We start from the raw sequence: 8,172 nt of genomic DNA on the forward strand, positions 1-8,172 counted from the left end.
TTCCAAATCCAGTCAGCCCCCCCCCCCGGTCGGGAGTAACCCTAACCGAGATCGGGTCCCCAGCGGATCTGTGTCCTCGTGGCAGCTCAGGAAGGCTCCCTTCCCTGTCTCCGGGAACACCTACATCTTTTCTCCGTCTCTTCTCTGCTTCTCTCCTGCCGCCCACCACCTCCTCGGCACTTTCTGGAGACCAGCTTTATCTGGGCTGGCTGAAGCCGGTTTGCATTACTTGCCACTTTTTTTTCTTTTTTTTTTTTTTTTAAGAAGACAGGATCTCGCTGTGTAGTTCAAGCTGGACTTGACCTCTCAGCAGTCCTCCTGCCTCTGCCGACTTGCCACAATTTTTCCAGATGAGGCAATTAAATTTAACTTGGTGTCGTGAATTAAAAGGGAGATTCCGCAGTCACCACAAGCCCCATACATCTAAACCCGACCTTATTACCAGGAACCCAACAGCCTTCTCTGTCTTGCTGCCCCTCCAAATCTGTGAGTGCAATCTGTTAAATGTACCTCCAAAATATTTATTTAGCTCCATACTTAGTACTTTTCCTTCTTACTGTTTACCTTGACTTGTAACATGTTTGTGTGGTGTTTTTGTGCATGCTTTTCCCACTGGGCTTTAGGCTCCATGGCAGAGTCAGTTCAACAGAATTTATTATGTTCGTGTGACCCTGAGTTCAGTCATAGCACCACACACACACACACAAACACACACGCACGCGCGCGCACACACACACACAAAAGTAGGCACAAGAGCCACCTACAAAATAGATTCCCCACAAAAAGTCCAGATGGTTGAAGTTTGTAACATATCTATGTTACACAAGGAAATTGGCGGCGTTTGGGGCTTCTGAAGGAGGGGAGGGCTCAAGCTTTGGGGGTTTAGGAGAGAAGCCTGAGGGCAATCAAAGGCTACCTTATCATGCACTCTGTCTCCCTGGAGCAGCTCTCAGAAGACCACCTGTGCCACTCTGTCTGGGCCAGGTGTCAGACCCCTAATCTCGCCTTCCTGTGAGATCTTTCCTAGGCAGATATAGGGATCTCAGTGAGAAAACTTGTTTGCATCTGCTGCTTTCTTTACAAATGTAGGTAGATATACATTTCTTTTACTAAAGAACAGATTTTCAGAGCTATTTCTGTCTGTAGTTTCTCTGAATAGGCTTTCTTGAAATACGCCAAGGAAATATATTTAGGAGAGGCATATTCTATGTCCCACACAGACACCTAGTAGGTACTTAATAAATGTTAATGCATGCATAAATGAATAGATGGGTAGCAAGTAGTGTGCTGGGAAAGATGGGGAAGAGCACCAATTTTAATACAAAATACAGCCTATCCTCAAGACGTTGTCCTTAGCTGGGTGTGGTGGCTCCTACCTGTAATCCCAGCGCTCTGGGAGACTGGGGAGGAAGGATTGCAAGTTCGAGCCCAGCCTGGTCAATTTGTCATCTTAGATCTTGTCTCAAAAATATAAAAATAAATAAAAAAGGCTGAGGATGTAGCTTAGTGTGAAGGCCCTGGATTCAATCCCCGACAACACACACCCACACCCACACACACACACCTGACTAGGTCTGAGGAGGTTCAGGAAGCTGAGATAAAGAGTTTAACCCACCCTTCTTGTATAATAAGTTTGCAGGTTTACTGACTCCGTCATGGAAAAAAGAATTTTTAGGACTAGTCAGTAAAAAACACAGGAAGAACCTTATTAGGCAGAAATTAAAAGGTACAAATTCAAAGGGATACAGTGTGCAGGACTCAAGCGAGGAAAATGCCTTGTTTTTTGGAAGTGGAAACATTCATGCTTCTCTTGAGGTGGTGGGAATGCAGGAAGAAGTGGCTCACCCCTTGGAAGGGTACCTTACGCCATTCTACAGCTATGGGTCCAGGGTTTGCTTTTGTCTGTTTTTTTTTTTTTTTTCTTTTAACAGGTAATGTATACATTCTTCAGATTCTCTCAAACCATTCCTTTATCTTAGGATCAGGCTTCTGGTCTCCACTGTTTCAACTAAGCAGATTTATGGAGTTTCAGAATTCCTGAGGAATTTGGGTGTGATGAGTTTGGAAGGAAAATAGCCTAAATTTAACCAGGGGAATGCTGATATTCATCGCCTTGGGTAACTTTGACTGAGGCCCAAAAGTTTCAGTCTTTTTTTTATCTTTTTTTTATGTTTTGGTACGGTGATCGAACTCGGATTCTTGTACTTGCAAGGCTGGCAGTGACACCACTAAGCTAAAACCCCGGCCCTGCAGTATTTTTTTTTTTTTTTTTTTTTTTTTTTTTAAAAGGTCTCACTATGTAGTTGAGACTGACCTGAAACTCACTATGTAGCCCAGGCTGGTCTCAAACTCATAGCGATCCTCCTGCCTCAGCCTCCCAAGTGCTGGGATTACAGGTGTGCACCACCACACCTGGCCCTGCAGTCTTTTTTTAAAGTATAATTTTTAGTGTTGATTTCCTTGTCTGTCCTTCTCTCTGAGCAAGGCTCCATTTCTGCCATCCCTCTTTGTCATTAACCTGGACAACAGGACTTTAGTATTGGAGGAGACAATTGTGGAGACAGGAAAGTCCAGGATTTAGATATGTGGCTTCCCAGACTGGCTTTGCCACCTTCTGGCTGTGTGACCACAAGTCCTCTCTGTGAGGCTCCATCTTCTCACATGAGACATGGAGAGGGCAATTCCAGCCTCAGAGGGCTGCTGAAAGATATGAATGAGAGACATGGGAGCACCAGCTGCCAGGTTTTACACTGATGTTGGATGTCAGAAGGTGACCCGGTTTGCCTGGAATACAACAATTGATGCCAGTTGAACCAAAGCAATAGTTTTCTCATCTACTCTCAAAGTATCCTGGCTTGGATAGTTAATCGTAGGGTCACCCTAGTAATAATTGTAATACTGGAGTTATCCACAGAGTGCTTTAGACTCAAAAGTATGGAAGAGGGAAGTTTGGTTCTAGAGGGAAGGTGATAACCATGGTAATGAGCCTAGAGTATATGGTCCATAGGGTCACAAACCAAGGCTGGAGGGAGATAGGAAGGGTTTAACAGGAAAAAGGAGCCGCATTTTCAAAGAACCAAGGCTTGATGATTCTGGGCCTGTTAGATAACAAGGGCCAAATGGCTTGAGTCCCTGGAGGCATGGAAGGAGATAAGCCTTTCTACAGCAGTAGCTATAGAAAGTGTTTGATTAGGGGTAGACCTGAGTCATTCACTTCCCAAAAGAGACTTCCCAAGGAGCTGGAGATAAAGTCTAGCAAGAAACCTAGAGAATTGAACCAGGGCAATGCCTGTAAACACAAAAAGTGTGTGAGTGTGTGTGTGGGTTGTCAGATGGATAGGACTTGGTTGCAGGATGTATGCGTGCGTGTGTGTGTGTGTGTGTGTGTGTGTGTGTGTGTGTGTCCAGAGACAGGTCAGAGGCAGGAGGATTTGTAGGTGGATGGGCAGCCATTCCCTGAGACAGATGGGATAAGAAAGGGTTAGTAGACCTAGGAGATAGGTGGTGAGCCAATTAGGCTGAGCAGGCTTTCTTTCCTCCTGATCCAGAGGGAAAGGGGGATCACAAAAAATAGAGGTCACCTCTGCAGCCAGAGACAAGAGCTAGGGCCAAGTCAAGATTCAGGTAACATACGATTAAAATTAGTTTGCAGAGCAATGTTGGAAGGCAAGAGAAAGCTCAAAAGTAGAGCCTCAAGTAAGAAAAGAACAGGTCTTATAGTCCAACCTCATTGATCTATGGCTTTTCTTGATTGTCACAATGCCTTCCTGATAGCCCAGTCCCAACTTATCTCTAGTGAACATTACATATTTCATGTTTTTGGCCCCTCCCTTGTGATAATAGAGTTCCTTTTTTTTTTTAATTTTTGAGACAGGGTCTTGCTATGTAGCTCCTGCTAGGGGGGTTAGCCTCATGGCAATCCTCCTGCCTCAGCATCCTGAGTGCTAGGATTATAGACGTGCATGAACATGCCTAGGCGGCTTTATAGCTCCTTCCTTTGGAGAACTGCTCTCCCCTCACAATTTCCTCCAGTCATGTGGTCTAGGTGGTCTAAATCATGGCATTCTTATGCCCCAGGACCACAGCTGTAAACAAATATGTAGCTAAGCCTACTCAGTCAGTCCTTCTGTAGGATACTGAGGATTTGGAACAAAGAAAAAGAATTACTCATCTCTCTAGTGAGGAAGCTAGGAGGAACAAGCTGGTAATTGCTGTGGAGTACAGGTCCAGTTTGGAGAGAAAAATGGTCTGAAAAAATGAAGTGCTAGGTGTACAACTCAGGGACAGAGTGCTTGTTTAGTATGTGCAAAGCCCTGGGTTCCATCCGCAGTGCTTAAAAGGATGTGGGGAGAAGGGCATGGTAGCCATGTAATATGAATATACTTGTCACTAAACTGTACACATAAGATATTTTGGGGGGGGTACCAGTGATCAAACTCAGGGTCTTGTGCTTGCAAGGCAGGTGCAGTGCCACTGAGCTAAATCCCCAGCCCACGTAACATTTTATGGTATGTATTTTTATCACAATAAAATAAGAAGATGATGCTGACATGAACAATGGGCTGCAGGAGTTGGGAGGTTTCCTTGATGCAGGTTCTCCTTGGGTCCAGCTGCAGCAGCACCAACATCTCCAAGGCTTATGTGAGCCAGAAGTCACTTTTGGGACTGGGCTCATTCATGCCAGGCTTCTGTTCCCTGCATCTGATGGAGCCATAATACAGAGCCTTTCACTTCCTTGTCACAGACGTTTTGCTAATCTGTCCTCCGGTCATACCCTGCCACTCACACTTTCTTGAGCTGATCCTGCCATTAAGCCTCTTCTGGCTCCCTCACTTTGGAATGTCCTTACCCACTTGTCCTTTGTGTCCCAGCTCATGGGGATCATCCCCAGGAAAGCCATTCCTGACGACCGCTGGTCTGTCAGAGCTTTCTGTACATGATCGTTTCACTGAATAGCCCAACCATCTGCTTTCCTTTCTGTTTTTGTTTTTGATTTTTTGGTACCAGGGATTGAACTCGGGTCCCTGTGCTTGCAAGGCAGGCCACCGAACCGCTGAGCTAAATCCCCAGCCCTGCTTTCCTTTCCATAATGCCCATAAAATGACCTATTTTTTTCTTCAGGACCCTCCTGCCTGGCAAAAGGCCGCATGCAAAGTACCAATGTGAATGAGTGAACAGATGAGTGAAAATCCTTCTCCCCTTCACGCCATCTCTCTGAGTCACTATTTGATTTCTATCAAGGAGAGACACAGAATTAAAAGTGGGAGGAATTGCTTCAGTCTTTCTCTTCAAGGATGATGATTTCAGAGGACAGAAAGCCCAGGAGAAATGGAGCCAAAGGCCAATGGCATTTAGGAGAAGCTGATTTTCTTTTCTCCTGGAGCTGGCCATGGAATCCAAGGCATCATGCAGGCTAAGCAAGCCCTTGCCCACTGAACTATACCCCAGCCCGCTATGAGAGGTCAGTTTTTTACCAAAGCACTGATAGTGGTAGTTTTGCTTGTTGGTTTAGTTTTTGTTTTGGTGTTACCAGGGATTGAACCCGGGCCTTCATACTGAGCTACATCTCAGCCTTTTGGTTATACTTTGAGAACAGGTCTTACTAAGTCATCCAGTCTGGACTTGCTTGAACTTTAGGTTCTTTTGCCTCAGCCTCCCAGAATGCTGGCATTACAGGCATGGACCACCACACCCAGTTGATAGTGGCAGCTTTGGACTGAGGCTGACTTTTTTAAGAGCCAGTGGCAAAACAAACAAACATTTAGTGAGTTTTCAGCAAGCTAGAATTCTGATAGCTGTTTCTGTCAACTGCACAGGGAAAAGCACCTAAAAAACATCAGGAGTCCCAATCTTCTTTTGGCACAATTTGACCCAAGAAACAAGCCAGCTGCTCTCTCCCACCCTTCTCAAAAGGCAGGCTGCAATTGATCACGATGTCGGGCACTAAAGACAGAGTCAGCAACTGTGGCAGAGATAATATTGCTTACTAAATAGCCTATGGTTTTCCCCCCCACATTTCCCAGGCCCTCTGCGGTTAGATAGGGCCCATGTGATAGTTCTGGCTATGTGAGTAGAATAACATGTGTGCAAAACCATCCAGCTCTCTTTCTTCTGTGGAGGCAATCCTGAAAGCTTTGTGTTGAGACAGTGGCACCCAGGATGGACTCTGAGTATGCTGGAAGTAAGGAAGGAGAGTAACCTTGTACAGGGTCTTGACCCCTAGAAAGCCTTATAGGGTTAGATAAAATATTTTGTTAAGTCATTGAGATACTTGGGTTATTCAGTACCACAGCAGAGCCTAGGCTATTCTAACCAACACACAGACAGCAACTGTGTTGATATCTTCCTACTTGAGTATAATACCCTCTCTCCACCCAGGACTCTTTGCTATTGCCAAACCCTTTGGTCACTTTTCTGTTCTTATCTTTCTTGATTTTTTAGCAGTGGTTTGTCACAATTGACCACTCCCACTCCCTTCTGGAAAGAATTTATCTTGACATCTGTGACATCATGCCTATTTGGTTTTCCTCTTAGGTCACTGGTCCGTGCTTCTAAGCTTTCTTTATTGGGTCCTCTTCCAGTGGGTTTTTGTTGTTGCTACCTCAAAAGTTTGGAGATACTGGGACCTGATTTTAAATATTGCCCATGAAAGACAGCTGAAGAGTATTCACTGTGTGTGTGTGTGTGTGCGTGTGCATCTTTGTGTGTTGCTAAGGAATGAACCAGGGCATGCTAGGCCAGCCTCTTCCACTGAGCCACACCTTCAGCCCTTTTTAAATTTTGATAGTCTCACTAATTTCCCCAGGCTGACCTCAAACTTGTGATCCTTCTGCTTTAGCCTCCCAAGTATCTAGGGTTACAGTGTGACACTATGCCTAGTTCCATTCTTCTTTATTAATAAGCCTCTACTTGTATATTTTACTTATTGGTATTTAATTTTGGTGCTGGGGATTGAACCCTGGGCCATGCACTCACTACCTCATACTTGAGTATAATACCCTCTCTGATTGAATACTGATGAGTATTCATCATTGAGCTAGCTACATTCCCAACCCTAGAGCTCCTATTTTAGCTGGGCACACTGTACTCAGCTAAATAAATAAATAACCTATCATTCTCAGGGCTCCTTTGCAGCTAAATACAGGTATGTGATATTTTTGGCTGAGTGATTTATATATTGGCCATATTTAAGCAAAAATGTACAGGACTTCAAGCTGAGGCAGAAAGATTGCTGTGAGTTAGAGGCTAGCCTGGGCCAAATAGTGAGTTTGAGGCCAGTCTGGACTACACAGTGAGGCTCTGCCTCCAAAAAAGAAAAAAAAGAATGTATAGGATTTCTACGACAGTCTTCTTACATCTGTCTTCTCACTTTTTTCTCCACTGTTTGGATGGGAACCATAATAAGATGATCTTAAGATTTATAACTAAATGCTGAAGATGGTTGAGCAGTCTTGAACCGCCAACCTTTGGACTCATTTTTCATGGAAAGAGAAAGTTTCTACTATATTTTTTCCTTTTATGATTCCCAACTAAACATAATCTTGACACATTTCATTGCTGTCGAAGCCATTTGACTGTCTCCCATTAGGAAGCCTAAAGGTCCCCAGTTGGACTTGGAGAAGGGAGACTGAAAGAAGGCATTTCCAAGAAAGAAACTGCTAGGCCTCCCTAAGTTCGTAAGTAACGAACTCCCAAGGAGACAGAATGGAAGGTGAGCATAACACAGGGAGCACTAAACTCTAGAGTAAGAAATAGGAACTTTAGGGCCAGAGATGTAGTTCAGCAGCACAGCGGCGGCCTGGCATGAGGTCCCGAGTTCGATCCCCAGCATCCCCCCCAAAAAAGAGAAAGAAATATTAACTTTATTCTGCAGACCCCTTATGGTTGGGGACCCTGTCTTACCTAGTAGCGTCACACACTTTGTAGATGTTCAATGAATATGTTACCTGTTAATTAATGCTGTCTGCTTAATAAACATCAGCAGAAATGCTGGAGGATGGATCAGTTGGGAATCACCACCATCAAGCCAACCCGGGTCTGTAAGGAACAGAGCTCCGCAAAGTCCTCGGGATGATGAGAATGGGGAATCCGCGACAGAGGACAGGCGCAGGACCTGGGCGGGTCTAGCTAGCTGGGAGCTTCCACAATATGGCAGAATGGAAGCACCTGACC

The 8,172-nt window shown here is 44.8% G+C and overlaps 1 long non-coding RNA gene across 2 annotated transcripts in view; it reads right to left on the minus strand.

The window, feature by feature from the left end:
• The window catches only part of LOC104860590, a 17,039-nt gene extending 8,992 nt beyond the window's left edge, over nt 1-8,047 (minus strand). For both annotated transcript variants that reach the window (XR_779729.3, XR_779728.3), the window contains exon 1: nt 7,947-8,047. This is a non-coding gene — a long non-coding RNA (uncharacterized LOC104860590). The remainder of the gene's footprint in view (nt 1-7,946) is intronic.
• Nucleotides 8,048-8,172: the final 125 nt, after the last annotated feature.

The sequence above is a fragment of the Fukomys damarensis genome, unplaced genomic scaffold (assembly GCF_012274545.1).
Source record: "Fukomys damarensis isolate Sample0158 unplaced genomic scaffold, DMR_v1.0_HiC HiC_scaffold_23, whole genome shotgun sequence".
NCBI lineage: Eukaryota > Metazoa > Chordata > Mammalia > Rodentia > Bathyergidae > Fukomys > Fukomys damarensis.